Source organism: Colius striatus, chromosome 1, assembly GCF_028858725.1.
Source record: "Colius striatus isolate bColStr4 chromosome 1, bColStr4.1.hap1, whole genome shotgun sequence".
NCBI classification, from domain to species: Eukaryota; Metazoa; Chordata; class Aves; order Coliiformes; family Coliidae; genus Colius; species Colius striatus.
Genome location: NC_084759.1, coordinates 170,830,387 through 170,855,417, shown reverse-complemented (window position 1 = coordinate 170,855,417; position 25,031 = coordinate 170,830,387). Strand labels below are relative to the sequence as shown.

General features: G+C 39.8%; 1 protein-coding gene across 1 annotated transcript in view; it reads right to left on the bottom strand.

Moving 5' to 3' along the window:
• The window catches only part of GRIP1 (glutamate receptor interacting protein 1), a 323,990-nt gene that overhangs the window by 201,745 nt on the left and 97,214 nt on the right, over window positions 1-25,031 (bottom strand). The window lies entirely within an intron of this gene.

Here is a 25,031-nt window from a genome sequence, read left to right as displayed (position 1 = left end):
CTTTCTCACCAAAAATATTCAAAACACTCTGACCCTCTCAACTATTAAGGAAGCAAGGAAACAGCATAAATTGATCATTTTTAGGACAGACGCTGATACGATACTGGAAACCCTGTGGATTTCTGTGTAATTTGCCACATTCCATTGTTTCCCAACTGGCTGTAGGTTGCATTTCTTAAGTATAACCTTCTACTATGTCCAATGAGTATAAAGAGTGTATATGCTGGACATTACCAGAGTAGAAGTTCATATGATGCTCCACCTTTACAGACCAAGTTTGTAACACATGAACAAATTAATATTTTGACTCAGAAGGGTCCTGCTAAAACTGGACAGAAACTTACATGCTTTCATACTTCAGCTCTCACAGTCACCATAATAATTTTATGGTGTCTTTGACAGGTAACCTTAAGTGTCACATCACATGAATCGTCTCCTGAAGTAATCTTACCTTACCTTTCTTTGTTGTGTGGATTTAGCTAAAAGAGTTCTACTGGGGATATCTCAAGGAATTTTTCTTCACTGGATTAATTTAAAAGCTGAAATTCCACTAGGCTGCAAGAACTTTGTCTTGAAATTCAATGTGCACAGACAGCAAACCTGCAGGAGTTTCTTTGAACAACAGGAGGCTTATTACTTGCACTGCATTTTTGAGCCTCAAATGAGAAGATGATAGGGACAGCACAGGCTCACGCACTACATCCTGGAATATACAGCATCCATTAAACCCTTGTTTAGGGGTCATATATTTCTAAATCTCCTGATTTAAAAGACATAGCAGTTTACCATTTGGCTAACCAAATGGTCCATGGCATGAAAACACCTTGAGTCTCATATATACCTATCATATTGTCCTGGTTTTGGCTAGGATAAAGTTAATTTTCTTCCAAGTAGATGGTACAGTGCTGTGTTTTGGAGTTAGTTTGAGAATATCATTGATAACACTGATGTTTTAGTTTTGCCAATTAGCACTTAAGTTTTTTCAGTTTCCCAGACTCTGCTTGAAAGCAGGTGCACCAGGAGCTGGGAGGGAGCATGGCCAGGGCAGCTGACCTCAACTAGCCCTAGGGCTACTCTATACCACAGAGCTTCATGCCCAGTACATGGACTAGGAGGAGTTGGTGGAGAGGGGCGGGTTGCTGCTCGGGCATCAGTCAGTGAGTGCTGAGCAGCTGCAGTAGGTAGCACTTGTCTTTTCATGGATTTTGTTTCTCTCTCTTTGTTACAATCCTTTTCATTACAATTACTATACTATTTATTATTATTATATTTTATTTCTTCACAGTTATTAAACTGTTTTTATTTCAACTCACCACCTTGTTTGTTTCCCCAATTCTCCTCCTAATCCCACTCGAGTCAGGGACAAGTGAGCAAGTGGCTATATGGTGTTTAGTTGCTGTTTGGGGTTAAACCATGACAAGTATGAAGGTCATTGCAACAGTGAGTTGCAATGAGACTACATTTAAGAAAGCTGCCGACATTAACAAACCAGACAAACTTCAACCAGGCAAAGGATTCTGCCCTGTTTCCAGGCCAACAACCACACTAGGAAGTGCATACATGATAAATTTCTTTCAAAAATGTATCTGGGAAATGCTTTGACATTTGCGTCTAGTTCACAATATCATTTGTTCTGATTTTTAGCGTCAACTCAAAATGTCAAAATGTCTTTTGATTTGAAGTCCACAGCTATTTGAGGGGTTTTTTTTCTCACAACCATTTTGCAAAAGCACTGGCTTGCAATATTTCCCAAAAATAAAAGTGACAGAAATTTCAGCTTTTCACCTTACAAACAGCCTTACCTTCGTCAATATTAGCAGAGCTGAGTGTGCAGCTTATGGGCAGTTCCTCTATCTGAAGATAATCATAGCATTATCCTTTCTGGGTGCTGCTGCTAAAACCAATTTCTATAGGAAACACCACTGCTCATTAGAGACACACCTACTTTTTATTCAACTAGGGCTATTGGGATCTACTTCTGTAATATCCAGCTATGCACTGTCTTGAAAGCAGGTGATCATGGTCATTTAGCTGTTCCTCCCTCATAGATTGGCAAATTAGGGGGGATGTTAGTTATTCACATGGAAAACACCAAAAAGTAAACCACAAACAACAAAAAGTCATGAGAGGGGAACAATGATGTTCAAGAGGGAGTTAAATTCTTTGAAGTATGTGCAAATGGGAGCTTCAGCAGGTATGGCATCCAAAGACTACAGTGGTGGGAAAGCAAACAAAACCCAACAACTAACTGCCCTTATAGCCACAGAAAAACTGATCTGTGTTAGTCTCTACTACCTGCATTTACATTTTACAAGCAATCACAAAAAATGCATGTGAACTTAACCAGAATCAGTTCTCCAAATCAGACTGCTCTCTACAACCTATAAACCAGCTCACTGATGGATACGAGCTCAGCACTGCACTTGCACTGGGATACACAACTGAGGTAAAATCTTGAGAGCAAAGACAGAATAACACAGTTCCTAGCTTTTATGAGGAGTACTTGGAAAAGAATTTTAACAGTTTCACATTTACATACCTATGCTGACTGTATACACCTGTGCATACACATTCATCTCATGTCTGCACCACTTACTTAGAGGGACAGAGATAGGTTCCTCCCTCATTAAAAGCAGTTTTCAGCCGCAGCAGCTATGCTTTCAGAAACACCACAAAGGAAAGACCACTTCTGGAAGCATCTTTCTCACTTGGATTATTTCTAAAACTGCTGCTCAACAGGGTTGGAATGAAACCAGATAACATTCAGGAAGATCTTTAAGGACACAAGAAGAAAAAGGATGCCTGTCAGTTTCTTACCCTCAGTAGAAAAGGAGAATGGGGTGGGAATTCACTTTGGGTATGTAGGTTTACTGCACAGTTTGACCTGGCAAATACAAAACATGACCCTGTGGAGCTAGGGCTGCTCCTGCGTGCTTTGAGGCAGAAGCTCTAGACCACAGGTTAATACTATATTCTCCTGTAGCTTAATCAGCTCTGGCAATTCATCTCCCCTCTTGGTTCCTATACCTGAAATTTGGGAAGCGTGGACAGAAGTGACTTGAAAAGAAAAATGCCCTGAGGAAACTAAATTAATCCCAGAGGATTTCCTGACAGAAGAGCCTTTCAAGGCACTTTGACATGTTCTCAGGGCAAAACCACTGTCACGCCTGGCAGTCAAGGCTCAAGCGATGCCTTGGCATTGCTTCATGCTTCAGTGGAACCCATCGCTGCGCTTCTCAGAGCCAGAGCATGCAGCCCATGCTGCTTCAGCTCTGCCTTCTCCTCCCCCTGCCAGAGAGAACAGGGACACACTGCCTTTTTATCTATTTATGCTATAATACACTTATAAATATGTGTTGATAATATCTAGATATACAAATGTATACAAATTATATATGTAAGAAGGAAAAGTAACAAGAAAGGGTCAGACATGAATGGAAACCCAGGGTACAGCTGCATGAATGAGAGCAAGCAGACTCAAGCTCATCCTGCTCATCTCTATCAGTTGCAGTGGATGGAACTACTTTTTTTCTATTTTAACAGTATTTTTAACCCTCTCCTAACTTTATAGCAAAGATTGAGAAAACCAAGAAAAACTAATTATGTGGCTATAAAAGAAAACTATATAAAGTAAACATCAGGAATGAAAACAGAGAAAACACTTGTATTTAATCCCTGCCTTACCACTCTGAAAATCTTGTAGAAACACAAAAATGTGCACAAACACGGATGTTATCCTCAGATATCAGCAGAGCAAAATGAAAAGATTTTGAGCATCTTTGCATTATGGAAAAATCTAACACAGTAAGGCTTAAAACAAAGAAGTCATCGTAATTTCCATTTTAGCTTTGTTAATCAATCACATCGCAACATTTCATTGCATCTTTTTTTTTAATGTACTTTCTTGCTACATCCAGAGTGGAGACATTTTACTTAGTAAAAAAAGAAAAAAATATTTCCCACACTTACAAAACACTTTCAAATCCTCAAGTGATGGCACAGTTTCAGTAATAATACAGTTTTGTAGCACACAGCTGCCTCTACTGCACTCTATTATTCTTGCCCACTGACATTGCAATCACCCTCTGTATTGTCTCTAACTTAACAAACCTCTCTAGGTTCTGCTTTTAATTAGTGATATATACACCCATAACAAACTCCTGGATCATACTCTTTTATTCGATAATTTTCTTTACATTAGTGTTCAAGAAGCACTGAACATTCCCATTCCATCCTGCAAGATAGAATCCTCAATACCACCAGAAGCTTCGATTTCTGCAAACCTGTCTAAAGTATCCATCACTATGACTCAATGTCTCTAAGAGAATCCAAGGAAAGGAACTGTGACTCATCATTGTATCTAAACACATATCTTAATGGTTTGCTTTGGTTTGAAAGTGGTTTTTTTTAGCTTTAAATGTGTTGTTTCTCCTTATTTCTTGGGCCATAACATAGTTCTTCAAAAAAGACATACTGGTAAAGTCTTGCCATACATTCAAGCAGCACAATAATGCTCAATCTATAGCTTGCCAAAAGTATACATGCAACCAAGTGCTGTGTCCCAGCTTATCCCTTCTCCAGAGGCCTCTTGAGCAAAGCCCACTTGTGGGTCATGCCCATCTACCAGCAAGTGCACACATCAGGTGGAATCTGAGTGTGCAAGTGCACACATCATGGTGATCTACGAGCACATGTCAGGTGACAGAGCAGTTATGGCTTGCTTGGAAAGGGGAAAGGTGGGGGCTCACTGTTACAGCCAGAAGAAAACACACTTCTAATTATGTCTAACAGAAAATAATAAGTAATCTATAGTTTTATTAGACTTAGTTTAACTTTATGAAGCCCTGCAAGACAAACATTATGAACAAAACTCACAGGGAGACAGGAGACATACAACTGTACAGTTAAAAGGAATTCTTCCATTACTTTGGTATATTGACTAGTTGGATTAACTCTGATCTTTGCAGAAGTGAATGCAATCACTCTCACCTATTTCAAATGCCTCTTATTCAGGCCATGCTTCCGCTAAGTCAAATCAATATTTACGTTGCAAAGATTTTTGTACATTACTCATATAAGATTACAGGCAACCGTTTGCAGGCTGGTGATGTTTCTAAAGAAGCATACAGCTTCTAAGAGATCAAAATGTAGCTCAGAAAACAATTGCAGCCACCACAGATCCTACTGCCTTATAATTTGCCCTTTTAAAGATGTGGTCTTTTTTTATCCTAGACTTGTGATAATTTTGATCTTCTCTTTTTTTCCCTGAGACTTTTCAAGCTGTGTGATGCAATTGCCATCTCTAATATGAGAAGTTACGGGAAATAACAAATGAATACAATCTGGCAGCTTATCTTAAGCAACTCAAGTCCTCAAGAAAACAATGCTGTCTACTGACTGAAAGCGTTAGTAGCTCTCTTCAGCCCATTATGACACGGATACCCTTGATGCGCTATCCTCACTGCCCAAAGCATCCTCCCTTATGCATCAGGTTAAGCCCCGTGCTTGTGGGAAGCCCACTAACAAGCTTTCTGCTCTGAAGCCCTTTTTGACCTGTCTACACTATGATTATAAGCCAGTTGCATTACACATATTCACTACTAAACATGACTGCTTTATCATAATGCATCAAGTACAAGCCTCTCTCAAAAATTGTGTATTACAAAGAAACTGGAACAAATGTTTTAATGATTTAGTGCTGCTCTAGAGAGCATTGCATGTCATCCTGCATGTAAGTGGATTCTTAGGAACTAAGTGATTTCTTTCTTCTCAGAAGGCCAGAATACTTTTCTTAAAATATCTCATGTGTGCATGTGTACATCCACTCAAAATAAATCATTACACTAGAGGACTACCACCAACAAACAGCACACAACTACACAAAGACCTTTGTTAGTGCCGATTTTCTTCTTTTCCATGACCATAGTCATGGAAAAATGTGCTACAAGTTGAAATTTACGATTATTTGTATCCCATGTAGCTATTGGAAATTTCTGGCATTGCTCTGTCTGACAACTCAAACAATCCAAGCATGCTTGTGTGCCTGTATGTAAATGAGATATTGCACTATTTTAACACCTTTCCACAGCACAAGTATACCTCGGACAACCTCACAAACAGTTAAATGTGTAATTGAAACACAAGAAATACACAGAAACGACCAAGTCAAATTCTATCAGCCAACCTTACTATGCTAAAAGCAGTGCACCTTCGTTGCAACATCTGCTATTCCATTACGGAGGCACTGGAAAGCCACGGGGGAGTGACAGCAGGAGTTGAAGATCTGGCACTACATGTTTGGGCTCAATTCTGGAAAGAAGAAAAGTCATCTCCAAGCCTGGACACATTCCTATGATTCTATGGGTTAACCTATTTAAAACATTCCTTTCAACCACTGCTCATAATAAAGTCCAAGCTGAAGAATTTGCAGCACGAATATTCAAGAGGTACCTTACTTTCCAGTGTGCCAGCATTACTATTACATTACAGATCTCACTGTGTTAATCATTAAGGATCAGGAAGCTCATGTTGAGGGAGAGTTATGATAGCAAAGCACAGATATATTCACTGACATTTAATATAATCACTTTGATTAATTATTAAATCTCTGAAACAAACTTGGTGCTTGAAATGGCTTTTCAAAGGGTGCAGTATTCCCATTAGCAAATTAACTTTATTCTCAATGGTTGTCATTAGTTGCTTGGAAACAATTACATTATTTAAGACATCTAAGCACACTCAGTTTAATCCACCAACTACCAGACTGGTTTCCCCAAAACTGATCGAGTCGCTCACTGCTCAACAGATTTACATATTTTTGGTATTCCCTACATTAAATTAAATTAAAGAGACTAACATAATATTTTCAAAACCAGCATCTTTGCGATCACTGTACCTTCACTTAATTTCATCCAACATGCCCAACGATTTTCAAAGTCAAAAGTAAGAAGCAGGAAGATTGCTCCAAAAGACAGTTCAAATTTTACATATTTTATATACATAGATGAGTGCATATATCTACCTCTTTCTCTCACAGAAAAAAAAATCTACTCTGGCACAAATACATGCAGATGAATATAAATTATTCAGGTTAGCCAATCAGTCAGTACAGGAAAAGGTAGTGAATCAAAATGTCAGATATGTCTAAGGTAAAAATGCAATAATTGCCAAGTTCTTTTGTTTGCCTTTATTCAGTAGTTTAGTATCACTCTCATTAAAAAAAAGTGATTTCATACAAACACCCAATATCTAACTGGTATTAATTAAGTAAGAAAAAACTCAGCTAAGAGCATTTTATGACTGAAAACAAAGAGTAAATATATCTTGCTGACATGGATAATTAACAATTTTTGGTTTCCTTCTTCACCATTTTCATCACAATTTTATTTTTCCTATAAACACTTTAAAATGCACTCTTCCTGAATTCTCAAGAAAGTACTGCTTAGGTGAGTAAACATGGTATCTGAGTTGACTCAAAAAGCCTAAAAGTGGGAGCTGCTGCACTGCCAGTGTGTTGCAGTTTAGGTCTATCTGGGAACAAAGGACCACAATCAGCTCTAAGTACCATGGGCCTTTGGAACTCCCTAAGGACAGGGAGAGTGCAATTCTCACTTATGGTCCCAGGCAAAACAGACAGGACTACTCAACTTGGGGAAGAAAACAGAAATTAATTTAATCCACCAACAACCAAAAACATAAAACCCAAAAATGTAACAAATAGAAAACACCACAGAGTGGTACAGTGATGAAGAGCACAACCAGCCCTTTAAGACCATCTTCTCCCTACCCCTCTCCTCTTCTTGGGCTCAGAGCCCTGATCCCAGTGTCTTTATCTTCTTCCCTCATGAACAGCTCAGGGGAGCATGGAATGGGGGTTTGGGTCAATCCTTTCCCAATGGCTCCTGCTACTTGACTCTCCCCAAGGCAGGCAGCCTCCTCACCTGTCCTCCCTGCTCCAGTGCTGGGTCCCTCACAGGCTGGGCAGCCCTTCACAGGCCGCATCAACGTGTGTTCATCCCAAGGGCTGCAGCTCATTTCTCCCTCCTGTGTGCGCCCCTGTGGCCCAGAGGCTCTCCAGCTTAGCCTATACCATGGCTCCTGACCGTCCGAGCGGACTCACCTGGAGCTGCTGGTGGCTCTCAATCCTGCAATTGCTCTCCATGGGTTTCAGGGGCACAGCTTGCATTCTTGCCACGGGTTGCAGAGGGGTCTCCAGTCTGGTACGCCTCCTTCTTTTCTCCTCAGACTGTGGGGTCCACATGGTTACCTACATTTTGTACCACTCTTCCACCTCTTCCTGAGCTCAGACTTCCCTTCTTAAATGGTGATGGCAGAGGTGTCAGACTGGCCCAGCTGGGCTGGAGGTGGGTCTGAACCCAAGAGCCAGGGGTTGTTTCGAGAACTGCTTACTGGGACCAACACCACAGCCTCCTCCCCCTGCTACCAAGAAAAAGCAGCTCCACACGAACCCATGACATAGTGCCCAACACTAAATGAGGCTTTTTGGGAAAGAGACAAGGAAGAACTGGGGGTGGGCAAAGGCAGAGAAAGCCACCTCTATGCCTGCTCACAGCCACCCCAGCAGCTCAGACACAACCTTCAGCCTTCACCTTGGGAGCAAAGCCAGGAAGGTCTACCAGCCCTACCACCACCTGAACTGAGATAGCTCAGTGTAACACAGACACATGCGGACCTTGAGCTTTAAACAGTAAGAAAAGCTAGGAAAAAACAGGTCTAATTCTTGGCCCAACACAGTCCCTCAACAGACCATGATAGGATGTAGCTGAGGTATCAAAGGGAAGCTCAGGACTCCTGCTGGACATTGTTCATGTCTTCCATAGCAGTGTTCCAAACCCGTTATTTCATTTTATACCATTCATCAATCTTACTTGAGTGTATATGTAGGCCAGTTAGCTTAATTTTTGTAGAAACAAATCTCATTCCGTCACATTTTTTGTCATCTTGGTTTCAAATAATCTCTGCAATAGCAGTGGCTTAGTAAAACCCAGGTTTCTGACACAAAAATGATGAGACAGTATTTTTAGGCAGCTTTAGGTCTCAGAACACTTGAAAAACAAGTGGTAGACAGACTGCCATTGGAAAATAATTTTGTAGTTCTGCATCTCTAAATAGCTCCTAGAATTAAAAGGTTATCAAAAACTCACAAACCTTTTCCCTAGAGTATTCTCACAATCTTGATTGACACATGTTCTTTTGTACAGAAAACAGTACACAGAGGGGGGAAAAGCCCATCTATTTGCATCCATTTGCACATTTCATAAAATCCTATGTAGACAAAACTGGTTTTAGCCTTAAAATTAATCAGTATGTCAAGATAAACCAAAGGACACATAGAAACCACAAGATGTTTTGTCTTCAGTAGGACTGTATCTGATATGCCCAAGGAAGAAGCAGCCTAAAGCCAGGCTTTGTGCTGAGGTATACCAATTAAAGCAGTGCTTATGCCTGCTAATAAGCAGAGAAGGGCATGGAATGGGCACGGACACTGTCCTGCCTCTGGCATCTCTTCATCCAGCATCTTTGCTTCCAATTCCCATAGAAAACAGTAGAAATACATAAATAAGACTATCAGTGAAGAAAAAAAAAGTAAGAAAAGGCAGTACAAAAATGCCAATTTTCTCGTACATTTCAGTAATTCTTCATCAAATGACAGGACAAGATTTGCTTTGCTATTTATCAGCAATTAGTAAAAATTAGTGAAACCTTGCCAAATGCTGCCCATCAGATCACAGGCAGCACAGAACTATCAACCCCAGGGGACAAATATGGAGCTTGCTGGTGGATATGCCTGGGAGGTAGATGTCCCTAACACATGCAACATAAAAGAATATCTTCAAATCGATTAAATATTTATTTTCTTATTCCCTATGGCAAAAGAACACAGCCAGAGAAATCATTTTACAGAGAGAAACCCAAAGATGTTTGAAGTGGTCATAACCCTTGAGGATACAGGAACTTTGCCTGTTACGAAGCTTACTCATTTCATTCCCCCTGAACAATTCAAATAGGCTCACTGTGTGGAAATACAGCTTATCTACACTTGAGGAGCTGCATAAGGGGATTTTTCTGCTGAAAAGTAACAATTCCCAAATCATACATACACATGCACGTATTTGAGTTTAAATTTCAACATCAAGAGTTTTTCCCCCTAATAATTGCTCTCACAGGAGAGCTCAGAGGAAGGAGTGCACATGTACCCCCACCCCCAAACACCATCAAGACCTTCACACAGCAAGGGCAGTCATTCACTTCTGCATTAGATCTAAGCCTAACTGCAGACACAAAGACCAAAGCTTTGGATGTTTGACTTCTGCACTGCAACCTGAAGCTCCAGACTTAAAATATTTATTCCACACCACAGAAGTCCACTTTCTTGCAAGTTCTTCATGTCTTTCTTTTCACACATTTGAAGAAACAAGCAGTTTCTCTAGCAGAGAGATCAGCATAAACACACAGTTAATTGTCTCCTTTGCAATCTTTTCAACTGTAGCAAAAATCCTCAAGCTGTCGCGCACCTGCATGTGTATTTTCTACCTATGCATACAAACATGCTTAGCTCCTGTCCAAAACTCAGTCTACAACTTCAACATCCCCCCTGGCCTCCTTACTAAAGGAAGCATACATCTCTGTGCTTGGATTCTGTTAACAGTCATTGCTTTTCACATAGTAAAGAGCAGCAGTCTTCTCTAGAACTCCGCTGAAACCATTTTCCTCCAAATGAATTGAAAAAAAAAAACCCAACCAAAACTCATTGTACTTGACAGGGAATTTAACACATTTTTTATTTAATACAATACATCCATCTACTTCATTTTTTGCTTGAGTAGAACACCATTTTGGGGTCAGTGTTAAATAAGCTTCACTATTTTTTCCTTTCTTCCCTGCCCATTCCTTCCCCACCTCCTGCTCCCCAGATGCATTACAGTTTAAAACACAATTATTATTACTATCATTGCTGGTTAAAATTTTAAATTCTAAGTGAAGGCTCATGTATAAAAGATATTGGCAAGAATAACAGGCTTTCTCAAAGAAAATAAATCAGCAGTAAACTGTATTAATCAATGATTATTGAATTCTGTGCTCCAGGCTAGCGATTCCTGTCAACAATGGTACTTCAGACCCAGCTTTTCCACCTTAGCTTTAATGAACAAGGTTGAAATCATGCATAGAAATGAAATAATGCAGAACTAATCAGCTGGCTTTGTTTTTGAAGTCTGAACAATTTCACTTGTGAACCAAAATGAAATAAAACCACACATGCTTACAAATCATCTTGAAGGAAAGAATCCAGGGATGCTGATCCCTCAGTCAAAATATTCTTTTATCTCTGCCAGAAAGTGAAACAGAGTATAGAAACACAAACAACAAAACATTTGGAAAAAACTCCAAGAATAACCATTTTATTCTACCCATATGCACTAATTTCTTTAGGGTTCACTGCTACAGAACCTTGCATCACAGGCCCAGGATTTGCAGAACCAAAGCTTTGGCTGGCCTATGGCAAGGCGCAGCCCAAACAATTTAAAACTTTACAAAGAACACTGTCAAGTCTACAGATCTGCTTGATAAAATAAACCACCAACCAGGAAAAGTGCAATCACTGCAGACAGATTTTTCAGAGCTTTGTTTTCCATGCAGCAGCTATAAGTAAACAAACAAATAAATCTCCTCATGCATTTTAAGATGCACAGGAAGACACATTAAAATCCAAGACCACAATCTCTGAATAAAACAGCTGAATTTGCAGATACAATATCTGAACTTTGCTTCCTCTGCTTCTTCCCCAGACAGCTTCCTATTCATATGTTTTTTTGACCTAATCTTAAGTCATCCCCAGCAACCTTAGGTCAAGCCTAAAGGATGGCCATGTACATCTCAGGCTCTAGACCATGCTGTCACATCAACAACCAACCATTCTTGTTGCTTGCTGGCTGCATATATAATTCTGTTGAAATAAGTAGGTAGAAATTGCAGCTGGCAGTTACAATACTAGTGTAATGTGTTTTTAGAAGAAAACCACATACTCTAGACCGTAAGCAGGAGTCTTCCACTTTGCATTAATAAGACATACACCTGTGTATTCATCCTTTCTAGGACTAGAAAGCCCTCACTTGCCTGAGGGTTTAAGTGACTGCAGATGGGATGTGATACCTTTCTGCCCTTTGCAGCATGATTTGATTTTATGACAAAACTGCAAGAAAAATCTTAGATTGCAAACTCAGGGGACACTGGGTATGATAATTGTATTTTCCTAGTACTTTAAAAGACTTCAGGACATGTAAAGAGAAATGGCTTCCAGGATTGTAATTCAGAAAATTCATTAAATTTCCACTTTGGGAAAGCAAACAGATAAATAAAACAGGGTCACTCAGTTGTTCAAGGTCCAGTTGAAGAAGAACTATTTACATCAGTAAAGGGGATGGGGAGGAGAAGTATATGTTTTTAAAAAAAGGTACACACTGGGCTGAATGTATTATCAAAATATCAAAAGGTATGTTCTCTCATTTAGATATCATCACCTAACCTCTCTCTCCTTACAGATTTTTAAATATTGCTGGTTTCTCAGATTCTTTTTAAAGTTTAACTTAGCTGTGTGTTTTAAAAAGAGAAATTGCTAGCAAGAAAATATGAACAGTAATTACAGAAACAACATTAATTGTTTAGTGAAGCAGTTAAAATGAGAAGTGATTATCAGCGTTTATTAATTACCTTCTGTTGGTTACTCAAAACCAAGTGACATTTTTCTCCTTATTCGTACATGTCTCTAAAGCAGTTAGTAGTAGCTTACATGTATCTAAGGCCATAAAGCTGCTGCTACTTATATAATTAAGGGATAATAAAGCATAATTACCAAGTCACCAAGACTTAAAAGACATTTTACCACAAAATAAGAGACCACTGACCAAAATCACATTTTCCTTACCTGCAAATCCACTGACAATTTACCAGCACGTAAAACACCAATATATTGAAGCTATGCATGACTTCGTTCCAAGCAATTACTTTCACAGAACTTCAGAAATTGCCTTTATGAAATATTGTGAGAAAAATACAGGATTTGAGCATTTTCTATATATTAAAGCTTTTTTTTATACAATGGAGCAGTATGTTACCTTGGCTGCCTTCTCTACTCACATTGACGTAACCTCCTGAATAATTAGGCCACCAGCACTACATTTTTGTAAGAGACTTAAACCAACAGCTAATAAACTTCTATCATTATCTATGAGAAAGAAAACAACCTACTGTGAATGGACATGTGGCTGTAAAAAGCCCAATTATCTGGACAGCACAAAGGACCACTAACTCCAGGCTGTAACTAGAATGGCCTACGACAGTTTTGCTCAGTCTCTGGAAACAATTTGCATGACACAATCTGCCCTACAAATCCACAGCCTTTCACATTTGTTATAAGTTCAGAGAAGTAGTAAAAATCACAAAACAAAAGAAAAAACTAAAGACAAAGAAACTAGAAAGGAGCACTGTTTTCTACCCACCCAAGAATAACAAACACAGGAACACTGAACTGGAGCACAGTAATCGAGTATCAGTTACAAAACGATACCATTCAGTGCTTTCTCCATCCATTGTGATAAATTCAGGAGTGGCGGTATTTTAAAGGGATGGTCACACTCTTTCCAGCGAACAAACCTCTTCCCTTCCTGCACTCCTGTAGCACAGGGCTTGGTACTCTCTGCCTAAATAAGCCAGCAAATACATGCACAATGATTAGGAGAGCAGAGGAATGAAAGAAAAATCTAACACATTCCTAAATATACTTCCATTTTTGAAATTATGTTTAGAGTATACCAAGAAAAATATAAATGAATCATTAGTGCCCTAAACTTGAGAAAACTTGTCTCCTTTTTTCAGGCAGGGCATAGTATGAGTGAACAGCATCATACTGGGGACCTCTGCATAACTCTCGAAATCTTCTGGGAAGCCTGGGTGAAATATAGGTCAAGTTATAGAGGGAGCATTTCAGAGACTACCAAGGCATCATTAAATTTATAGGTATCTCAGAGAGACCAGTGGTTCCATGGTGTTGCTGCACTCCATTTAATTATTGATGGTCAGTTAAAACCATCAACCTCCCCATTTCAGAAGTCATTCCCGTTTCCTTTTAGCAATGAAAGGCAATACTTCATTCTCATGAAGAGCCATGTGAAATTCTACCACCACTCAACAGAAAATCTGTGTTTCTACTTTCTGAATTGTAAATGCCACCAGACATATTTAGATGTACTTTCATGTGATCTCAGCTCTGGTGCTGGCAGCACTCTGCCAGAGGTCCATGCGCTCTCACAACTTTCCTTCACAGGCATCTTCTGATTTCCCCTAAAGTAGGCTATCAGATGCAACATTTCTACCAGACAGCATGGCAAACATCCTTTATGATTTCTGAGCATTCATTGCTAATACAGCTGTCACCAATGCTCCTAATGCAACTCATCTTTAGCAGCTCATACAATCATAGAATGGTGTAGGATGGAAGGGACCTTAAAGATCACCTAGTTCCACCCCCCAGTCATGGTCAGGGACTCCCTCCACTAGACCAGGTTGCCCAAAGCCCCATCCTGCCTGGCCTGGAACACTTCCAGGGATGGGGCATCCACAACTGCTCTGAGAAAGCTGTTCTAGTGTCTCACCACACTCACGGTGAAGAGCTTTTCTAATACCTAATCTAAGTCTACTCTCATCAAAGCTTTAAATTACTTCCTACTCTAGCCTGCAGAAAGCAAGGGCAAAAAGCTAATATCACTGTGTATTTAAAATATGCGTATGTGTACCATTCCTTTTTTACTGCATTTATTCACAATATATGGTGAAACTTTTGGGTTTTTTTCAATAGAGATGCCACCAGCTGACAGAATAGCAATCAAGTGTATTGTTGAATGAGGAGCTTCCCCCTCTGGGAGAGGAACAGTGTTATCAAAATAACATAAACATGAGCAGCCACAGAGCTTGTTAAACATACCCAAGGAAAGCATTTGCAAACAAATTTGAAAATAGAATTTATTGAGTTAATACTTTACATGGTATCTGTGGACTTTTGGTTTCACTATTTTTTTTTGGTAGTTTCAATCAAACAGTGTTTCCCTCAGAGCTGTCTTTAATCTCTCGTTTCTCCTTTCTGCCTTGCACAGTCATCCTTTCTTCTCCGCTCAAAACTCCCTTACATAAAATCACATAATATTTGAGTTTGGAAGGGTCCTCTGGAAATCCTCTGGACCAAGTATCCTGCTCAGAGCACAGCTGGCTTTGAAGCTGGATCTAACTTAAAATAAGCACAATGGTGTGCTTTCAGCCTTGTCCAGTTATGTTTTAAGTATCTCCAAAATTTTTCACTGTCCCACAAATATTTGCCTTTCCATCTTTGTCTTCCTCAACTCCATACACAAGCACGTACACACAAGGTCTAATAGGCACCTGGCCTACACGTACAAGCCTAATTGTAACACTTGAAAAACATCTCTGATGGCCTATCTCCAACATCAGGCATATGCAGAAGACATAAAACCATGTCTTCCGGTGCCTTTACAGTGTCCGTGTGCCTTACACAGGGACTACAGATTTTATATCATGTTTAGTGACTACATAAACGGCTGGCCAAATCTGAAGGGTTTGTTCCTTTCTTTCCCTCCATGGGCCTGTAGGAGAGGAGCAGCAAGGTCCTCTGCATGCTGCAGATTCCTGCGAGGTGGTGGATCTCACACCTGCTCTAGTACCCTGCCGCTCCTATTCAGTTTGTCTCTTCCCGTGGCCACCTTTCCAAAGATAGTTCTCAAATGTCTCTCATCATCCAAGTGCCCAGGGACAGACAAAAATAAACTTGATTCCTCCCTCCTCTGTCCCACAGCTGCCCAGAGTGTTCACAGTGTCAGGACAGAGGCTGTACTAAAAAAATCACTGAAGTCCTACACACGTGATCAGATCCCATGGACACTCAACAAAATTTACTTCTGTAATCTTAACACCAAGGATATTTTGGTATAGCAAGCAGTATGTCCAGAACATGCTATTATGGAATTTCTGCTGGGCAATAAAACCCAAGGAACTGTTGCTCCATATTTTTTATGACATGCACACCCCCCTCCCTATTAAAAAAGCAAACTGCAAGTTGCAAGTGCCAGATCTGAGAATTCCTAGTAAGCCTCAATTTGGCCTCTTTTTGCATATGCACAGCACAATCTTTAATTATCTGATCTCCTACTTTCTGCATGAGACCTTGTCTCATTCAGTGCTCAAGATAAATGATTTTATATACCTGAGAAATTATTCAAAATCTTTTCCCTCATTGCTCAAAGTATAATTCCATGCCTCAGTTCCTACACGCTATTTAAGCCCTTCCCTCCAGACATTAATTTCCTCCTGAGTTCGTCTATGGTGCACATCACCGTAGCATTTGAGAGCTTAGCAAAACACTAATTCACTTTCCTAGCATTCCTGTGAAGGAGAGCTACCATTAACCTCATTTCATACTCAGAGAACTAGAGCACAGAGAGATTATCATCAAAGGTATGCAACAATTTAAAGGTTGCAGCCCGAGATGCCTCACGGCTAGATTTTCCGACTAGTCAGTCTTATACATTTTTATATATATACAAACCATACTTCCCTTGGCATGCTACAGCAACTTGTGCCACATGTCTGCAAATTCAAGCTCTCCAGTCAGGGAAACGAGGATGAGCCCCGACAGGAAGGGTGGTGGGAAGGCCAGGCACAATACTGCACCAGGACTCAGCACAGCCTCTGACACATGCCAAATACATCACAAGCATCACAGAAGAAATGAGCAGAGAGCCCTTCATTAAGGACTCTTTAAAGAGAAGCCAAATGAAGGTTCTTTTGGCATCCACAGTTACACTGCCTTAGAAATTTGCAGTATGTGTCCTCAGAACTGCAATACTGTTGCATGAGGATTTATGTATAATTTCCAGGGTTTCAGAGGGAAATCCTCTGAACAAAACTGGTAGTGTTCATGTGCCTGGGCCATCAGCAGTCTGGCCATTCCAGACTCCTGTGCCCAGCCACAGCACTACCCCTGCTCTTTTCTGCTGGAAAACATTAAAAACAAAGTTGCTTGGTAATTTCTGCACATACAATGAAGACTACCAAATTTGCCTTCCACAAACATTATCTAGGGTAAACAGGTGTTTATATTCATGCTGATGATTAATTATAGCTGCCAGCGTGCCTTGCTGAAGAAACACAGTAATCATTCAATAATTGTTTATAATCTTATCAGCAAAGGGTTTACATTGTTGTTTCTCTCTTTGTTCCACTGTTTTAAGTTTTCCATTGGAAATGAAGGCCAATATTAAAACCGACGCTTCAGTAGTTGCTTTTCACAGAATCACTTTTACTTTCCTTTTAATCTTAGTTCATAAAGCCTGATATTTCATTCACTTCACAATATTCAAGGGGAAAAAATAATCACTTCACTACATGTTCATGATGTAAATTGACAAAAATTGTAACTTACACACCATTTCAGGAAGCAGGAAGTCCAGATCTCTGTAAATTTCATTGTTTGAACCTGAATATCATATATTCTAGCTATACTAAAATATAAAGTGGGCCAAATTCTGTAAAACATTGAAGGTACAACCTTGTACCAGCAGCCACTGTAAGAGAAGGCAGACCTATAATAAATACATTTCTTGAGCAGGGACAATCAGGTTATTAAATTATTCAGTAAAGAATAGGAGCAGAAAGTAAACAAAAGAAAAGTAGTGCAGAAATTTTACACTTACAGTTGCTAGCAGGAAGAAGTGCTTACACTTCATGCAAAGAATAACATAATTCAGGTATCATTATTTCAGCAAACGAAAATAAATAGGCTGGTTTCCCTCAAGCAACATTCATGTTCTGTGCTGCCCCAAGAGTCTTAAGGGCCAGTAGTAGAAGGGCCACAAAGGGTAAATTTAAAAAGTAACCCTCTTGTTAACAAACTTCAACTGGCTGTTCCAGTAATGCTTCTGTGTAACATAATGTTTCTGTGGCCTGTTTCATATATATTGAAAATGTTTCAGCAAAACTAGCAACATATGTCTGGCTAGTAGAAATGTACTGTTCCAGTCTCAGGTGCCTCACTGACAGACTCTGTAGCTGAGTATCACGCTACGGCATAAGTAACAGAACCACTTATCTTGTATTTATATAAACAACATAACATGGCTAAAGCCACTATTCAAACAGCTTAAGCATATACAAACAGAAGTGCCATCCCAAGATTTACATGTCTTTATTTCTTATGGGTTTGGAAGACCTAAACAACTTCATGGGAAGCTCAAGAGCTGCTAACATTCTCCTTTTTATAACCATTTCCTAATAGTTTGCTACCTATACAAGGAGAATAGTATCTAAATCTTGTCTTGGGTTCTTCTAGAAAAGACAGATTCATTAAAAACCATGATGAACAAGACAGTAAATAAATGAGATCACTTCCAAAACACACACGTAGTTCGCAAAAAATCATCAGAACCATCCTTTGTGAAAGGGTGGTTGCAATGAAATACAAAACTGCAGCTGATGCAATGATCAACTGTTCAAAAAAACCCCCAATAGAATCTAACACTCATGAAGATGAAAAAAACAACAGAAACAGCATAAGGGCACAACACTTTTATCTAATGAGCGCCTAAATGTAATTCAAAATGGAAAAGGTGGTAACAGGCACCTGCACAGGGGAAGTGGATACAGAGAAAGCAGTCACTTGCTATCACTTTTATTTCATTCAGAATTCTCTGAATGGGAAAGTTGATACTGTCTGTCCCAGCAGTAAAGCTGAAATACACTTGCTGCCTTCATCACCATGCCTGGCTTGCAAAGTGACACTGGATGGTGGCCCTGTGATGGCAAACTGTCTCTGGACGTGTGCACTGCATCCTATTCCTTCAGAACTCCTGGTATTGGGGCTATTCAATCCTGAGGGAAAAAAAGTGACTTACAGAAAACAGACAGAAACACCAAAGAACTAGAATTCATTAATTAAAATCTCCAGGATCCAATAGTCACGAAAAAGTCATAAAGTAGAAGGAAACGAGAAGCTTTAGTAAATTTTAGTTATTTTTACAAGAGATTCTTTTCACTGTGTTTTCAAGGCTTGCCATATTCTCCGTTCAGGTTACTAAGCCGTTTTTCTTGTTGGTTGCAACAAACGTATTACCTTCAGTTTCAATGAAAGTTGCGATTCTACTGTACTGACATGAGAACTGTGAGTGGAGTAGACACTCCTCACCACGCCCTCATGCAATTAAACTCCAGACTAGCAACACGTGCACTTTGTAAAATGAAAAGTGTTTGTCCTGCGTTCCTCACCCTGAAGATCAATTACATTCTCCACAACCCGAGCTGGAGATATTCAATGCCCTTGTCACCAAATTACTCATAAAAATATTAACTCTTTTACAACCCCAATCAAATCTATGAGAGTGCCACAGACAAGAACCATTTGTACCAATTTACAAAATGGAGAAAATCTTGAGATGAGTGATGCTGCTACTGACCATAGCATTAAGAAACTCTAGGCATATCACTTCCCTCAGTGTTTTGTCTTCATACTATTTCAGTAGCAAGTCCCATCTATCAGTATTTAATACAGCTTTAAAGCCACTGAGGGTATGAAATGCCAAGACATTTTGTTCGTAAGATTTTCGCAGCTGAGAGAGATTCTGCACCATAACATTGAGTTGTGTTGGAGAATGAATGCCCAAGTGGAGTTTTTCTGCTGACATCATCCGAAATAGCATCTCAAATATCCATTAGCTAATTATTCCCAGATTTCAGTTAACGAAGAGGACATTTTAAACTGAGTTACATAAAACTTTCAAATTTTCCTTTTTACCTTATTTACTAGGCTAGAAGTCAAATACCCTACCTTCACTTTCCAATGATGACACAGAGAGATGGGACAATTAATGGAAAGAAAGATTCTCACATGCATTTTGGAAGCAAATTCAAAGCAGTCAGCTGTCCTAAAACTGAGAAACTAGATGATCCTCACACAAGAATTGTGGAAGAATTAACATAGGGCAACACAGAGGAAAATGCTACATAACTTTGCCACAGATACACTATGGCATGCTACTTGTTAAAGAATAGAAGAAAATTATTTGTGGGACTCCGAGTGACTAATGGAATGTTTTAAGGTCATGACTAAAAAATTGGACCTTTTGGGTTAGTGAGAGGTTACTAGTAAAATTCTTTTAACATTGCTTTTTGCGATCATTCTTTAATATTTTTGTCACGTGCATCAATGTAAAAATGAAACCCTTATGCCAATGGTCTGTGTTGCTGACATCCTGTTGGGAGGAACAAGATCCAGTGAAAACAAAGTATCTTTCAGGAGGAGACAGATGATAGAAACCAGAATTAACACAAATGACAACAAAACTTAAAGTAGCCATTCACAGTAGTGCCCTCTAACAGCCACATTTTATGGACCGGCATGGGTGGATGATGACAAGCTGTGAGGTTCCAAAATCAATTAGAAGAAATCCCAACCCTTCCAAGTATTTTGCTAAATAAAAGACTTATTGCTGACATCAAATTGGGGTAGGGAAGGAAGGGGTTTCTGTTTATTTTGGTCAGAGGTGACCACACCAGGCTGGGTCCCAGAAACACCTTCCTGCTCAAGACTAGGCTAAAACTCAAAGGTCTTGGCAAAACACCCTGACTTCAGCAAAAGGACATATGTCATTTTTGGGAACGTTCCAGGCAGCTCTGCTACACAGCATTCCTGACGTTCACTATCAGTCTTGGTAATAATATAATGAGGGCCTTTTTCATGCAAAGCCTCATTAAAGGGAACAGGTTGAATGGCAGTGTGGTAAAGCTGTGCGAGACAAATATAACGCCTTGTAAAGCATTTTATGCAGTAAGCACCAACTTGTCTGAGTAGGTTGGGTAGCAATTTCATCACCCATTATGTTCACACTGCAAAGTCTCACCAAAATGAGTATGACGCCTGCCCTACTAACGTCAATACGAGTTTGGATACTAAATAGTTGTTCTAGCATTACATAGCACAGAAAAAGACTCTTCAGAAAGATAGAAGAGCTGATGTTGGATGTCAAAACAAGGATGTCCCTTTAAATGAATCCAAAGGGATGAAATGTCCAAGCAAAAAGACATTGACTCAAGAGCCTCTTTCATTTAGGGAACTTTAGCAACTACCATACCTTCCTTTCATCCCAATATCGCAGCTAATGTAGTCTTCCATCACAAAGCTTCAGAGAAGTAAAGACAGTCTAGTTAACATCAGGAGCTACAAAATCCGAATATCCAGGCACAGCTGTAATTTCCAGAGGCCTCTTCTATTTTTAACTTTGTTTTCTTTATGTTTGATCCTTTGGTTATTCTCATGTAGTTTCTGCATCTTTCCATTAATTCTGCCTCCATACAACACTCTAAGCAATACTACAAATGGAGAGGAGAGTAACAAGCTCATAAAGTGATTGTCTCAGACAATCTCCAAATGCACCGACTAATTGGATATGTAACTCATAACAATGAAGGAGGAGGGATGGAAAACAACGCAGGGAGAGGAAACAATCTATAAAAGCTCCAACTCTTGTTTCAGTGGAATGAACAACAGGTCTTTTATTTCACTAGCTCTGATTTCTGAAAATCTTACCAAGAAATATGATGTTATTCTCACATTCTTCCAAGCATATGAATGCAGAAGGAATGGCTATTAAAAAGATTTGCAATTGCTCTAAATTTGCACTGTAAACTGCATAACAACAGACCATAATTAAATAAAATATAAAACATTTCATCACACCCATTACATAAAATTCAATTTCAAGAGAGCTTTTATAGTAGCACCTGCAGCATCTTTCAACATTTTGCATGTTGCTTTAAGTAGCTACCACACCTATTCAACCAAAACAGTAACACATATAGCACATGGAAAGATTAGACAAAATTACTTGAGGAGCAATTTTGTTTGATGTGATATGTCAGTAATGACTCCAAGGTTCAAATCTCCCATGACGTGTTGTGTTTAAGTAACTGAGAAGCTGCAAACTCCTGGTGCATCCAACTCCATAGAACTGTGCCTCATTTACACCATTCAATCTGGGTATTTTGATCACTGTTCGAAACACCACTTCAAAATCTGACACACATTCATCCAGTCTGAAATACTTACGACCTACACAGGCTTTAGTTTCTATGTAGAAAGAAAGGAATAACCTATTAGATATTTGGCTCAATATTAATGTCTTACATTAAGTCAAGAGTTAATAATTTATTAATCAGCTTTCAGAAATCCTTATTATATATGACAGCTTTTGGAGGGGTTTTGCTTTCTTATTTAAAAGACCTTCAACAACAACTATCAGCTAGGGAAATATTTTGACATACTGCTTTGACACCTTCCTTTGATTTACATATTAAAGCAGGAAAAAGTTACCTGCTTTTACTAAAGTATAGTTTTCACTGGTTTTAGTGCTAAGTAGATTTAAACAGCTTAGTTCTTGTGTAGAAGATTTTATGTCAATATGTTATCTGTTATGACTGTATTGCCCCTCAAATAGGTCTTTTGCTTATAAGAACTCTGTTTTAATAACATCTTGGTAAATTCCACAATTATCAGCGTAGCAAATGGAAAATAAAAATATTTCTAAACATGGAAAGAGAACAAGATTATATTAAGGAGAAACCTAGTAAACAACCAAACATCGATGTTAGTTTACTTTTGGAATTAGGCAGTCATGTCACACTGTGAGAAAACTAAGAAGAAAATCTCTTCCTTCCTCATTTTCTGCAGGATAGCACTACTCTGGTGCTGTAAAGAACAATCACATTCATTGCTTTAAAACAAATGTAAAGTTATTGTGAATCATTTCAGCAAAGTGGAAATGAAGCCAAATGATGCAAAAAGATAGACAACCACTCACATAGTATAGAAGAACAGCAACAACAAAGTGCATCAAACTTCAGCTGTTCAATGAAAGGCACAGCTTCATTACAAAGCTCCCAAACCACCAGCCAGAACAGCACAAACCTTTTAAAAAGGTAATTTCTGTGCATGGCTGGTTCTAGTGCCAACACCTCATCCTGACAGCACTGCACAATACCCTGGGCAGAGACTGAGCGTGGCTTCTCTCCCTCCATGCTAGTGGGCACCTCTGGGCACGTCCCCTCCTCTGGCAGAAGCCCAGGCTCCTAAGTCTAACAGGTACGGGGAACAGACCCTAATGAGCTGCAGAGAAAGTGCACAGTTTGCACGGGGACTTCCGAGGCCACAGTTTATTTTGGTTTTGGGTGAGCTGCTGCTGTCACGTGAGCACACACAAACAAAACCCACCACCTGATTCCTCAGGAGTGGTCCTGGACCTGCAGTACAGAATCAGCCCACTTAAGTTACTCGCTACTGAAATGACCAAGTCACAGCACAGGCTCAGAGGACTTACTCTCCCATGATAACAAACATTAATAATCAACTTACAAATGAGTGATTCCTGCCTTTACAGTGCTTTAAAAATATCTGTGTGGCATCCCAAAAGGCACTCTGCAAGGGCTAATGCCACCTTATCCCTTCTCAACAGAAAGTGTTTTAACAAAAGGTTTCCAGCACTCGGACTCAATTAACCGCACCTGAAATCTTACCCGGGTTTGCTGACAGACCCTGCTTACTTGCAGAGCAGCCGTGCCACTTCAGCTGCTTTGTATTGTTCATCAGCAGTCACAGACAGATAAAGCCCTAATAGGAGCCGTCGCTGTAATACTTGCATGAGGCTCAGATTCTAGCAAGGGAGGAATATTATTTGTGTGGTTTTGGGTTTGCAAACATCTTAAAAGCATAACATTTACCACAGCCAAAGGAATATGAGGTTATGCAAAATACTTACTTCGAAAATGCTCTGAGGCATAATAGTAGACATCCTCATAGCCCTCGTGGTAATCCTCCTCTGGCCGGTACTTTTTGCCTTTTCTTCTCCTCGATCTTCTTATCTGCTTGACAAAGCCCAAAAAGCGTTCCATCTCCTTCCTTAGCAGCACCAGCCGGCAGCCCCCTTGACCCTCTGCTTCACAAAGAGCTGTCCCAGCATGAATCAAGCACTGGAGCAAGGCTGCAGCCCTCGACTAGATGCTCCGGTATCATGAAACAAACCCTCCCTTATCTCAGCTGTGACTAGGAAGCATATTGTTCTCCCTTAAAAAAAAAACCAAAAAACAAACCACAAACAGTGGGGTGGACTTTATCAAACCTACTGATTGTAATATTTCAATGTGAAAACAGACAAGGGAGAAAGATACTGAAGTGAAAGGAGAAAGTCGGGATTTCAAGCAGTTATCAACCAGCAGAGGACAAAGTTGAAGAGACCTGCCTGCCAGCAAGGGGAAGCCCAGCACTAGGAGCTTCCTATCCTATGTCTCCATCATTTGAAGAGGGGCTGGGAGGCGGGGACAGATGTTAGTCAATGGACTGAACCATATCTCTAGGCAAAACAGGTTTTCATTTGCCAGCTAAATGCTGCTCTCATATTTACTCGGGCACAGGCTCAGCAGTCCATTTGATTTCATTCGCTGTAAGAAGAGGAAATATGCCGATCCATTTCTGGCATCACATATGCTGGATGAATAAATAGCAAAGTGGTTTAATCCATACACACAGCCCACTCACCGGCAAGTGTGTGTTGAATGTGTTAATTGGAGCAGCAGGGAGAAAGCTCGGCAGCTGTTAAAAAATGACACATATACCCACTGGGCATTAGCGTATTCTAATCACTGCTAGATCTAAACATTAAAAGGCACTCCACAGACAGGTCTCCTATAGAGCTGGCCAGGCTATATGGCAATAGGCAAACAAAGGAAGCGACATCACAAGCATACCACGATACTCATTTAAAAACCCAGCAGAGTTTTAAAAACTTTAAAAAATAAGGTATGACAGACTTTTTCATAGGATGACAGGAGCAAAAAGCCTGAAAAGGCACTGGTGCTCTTCTCTTGCTGTGTGCCTGAATCTCACATGCATTCCCTAAGATAAGGCT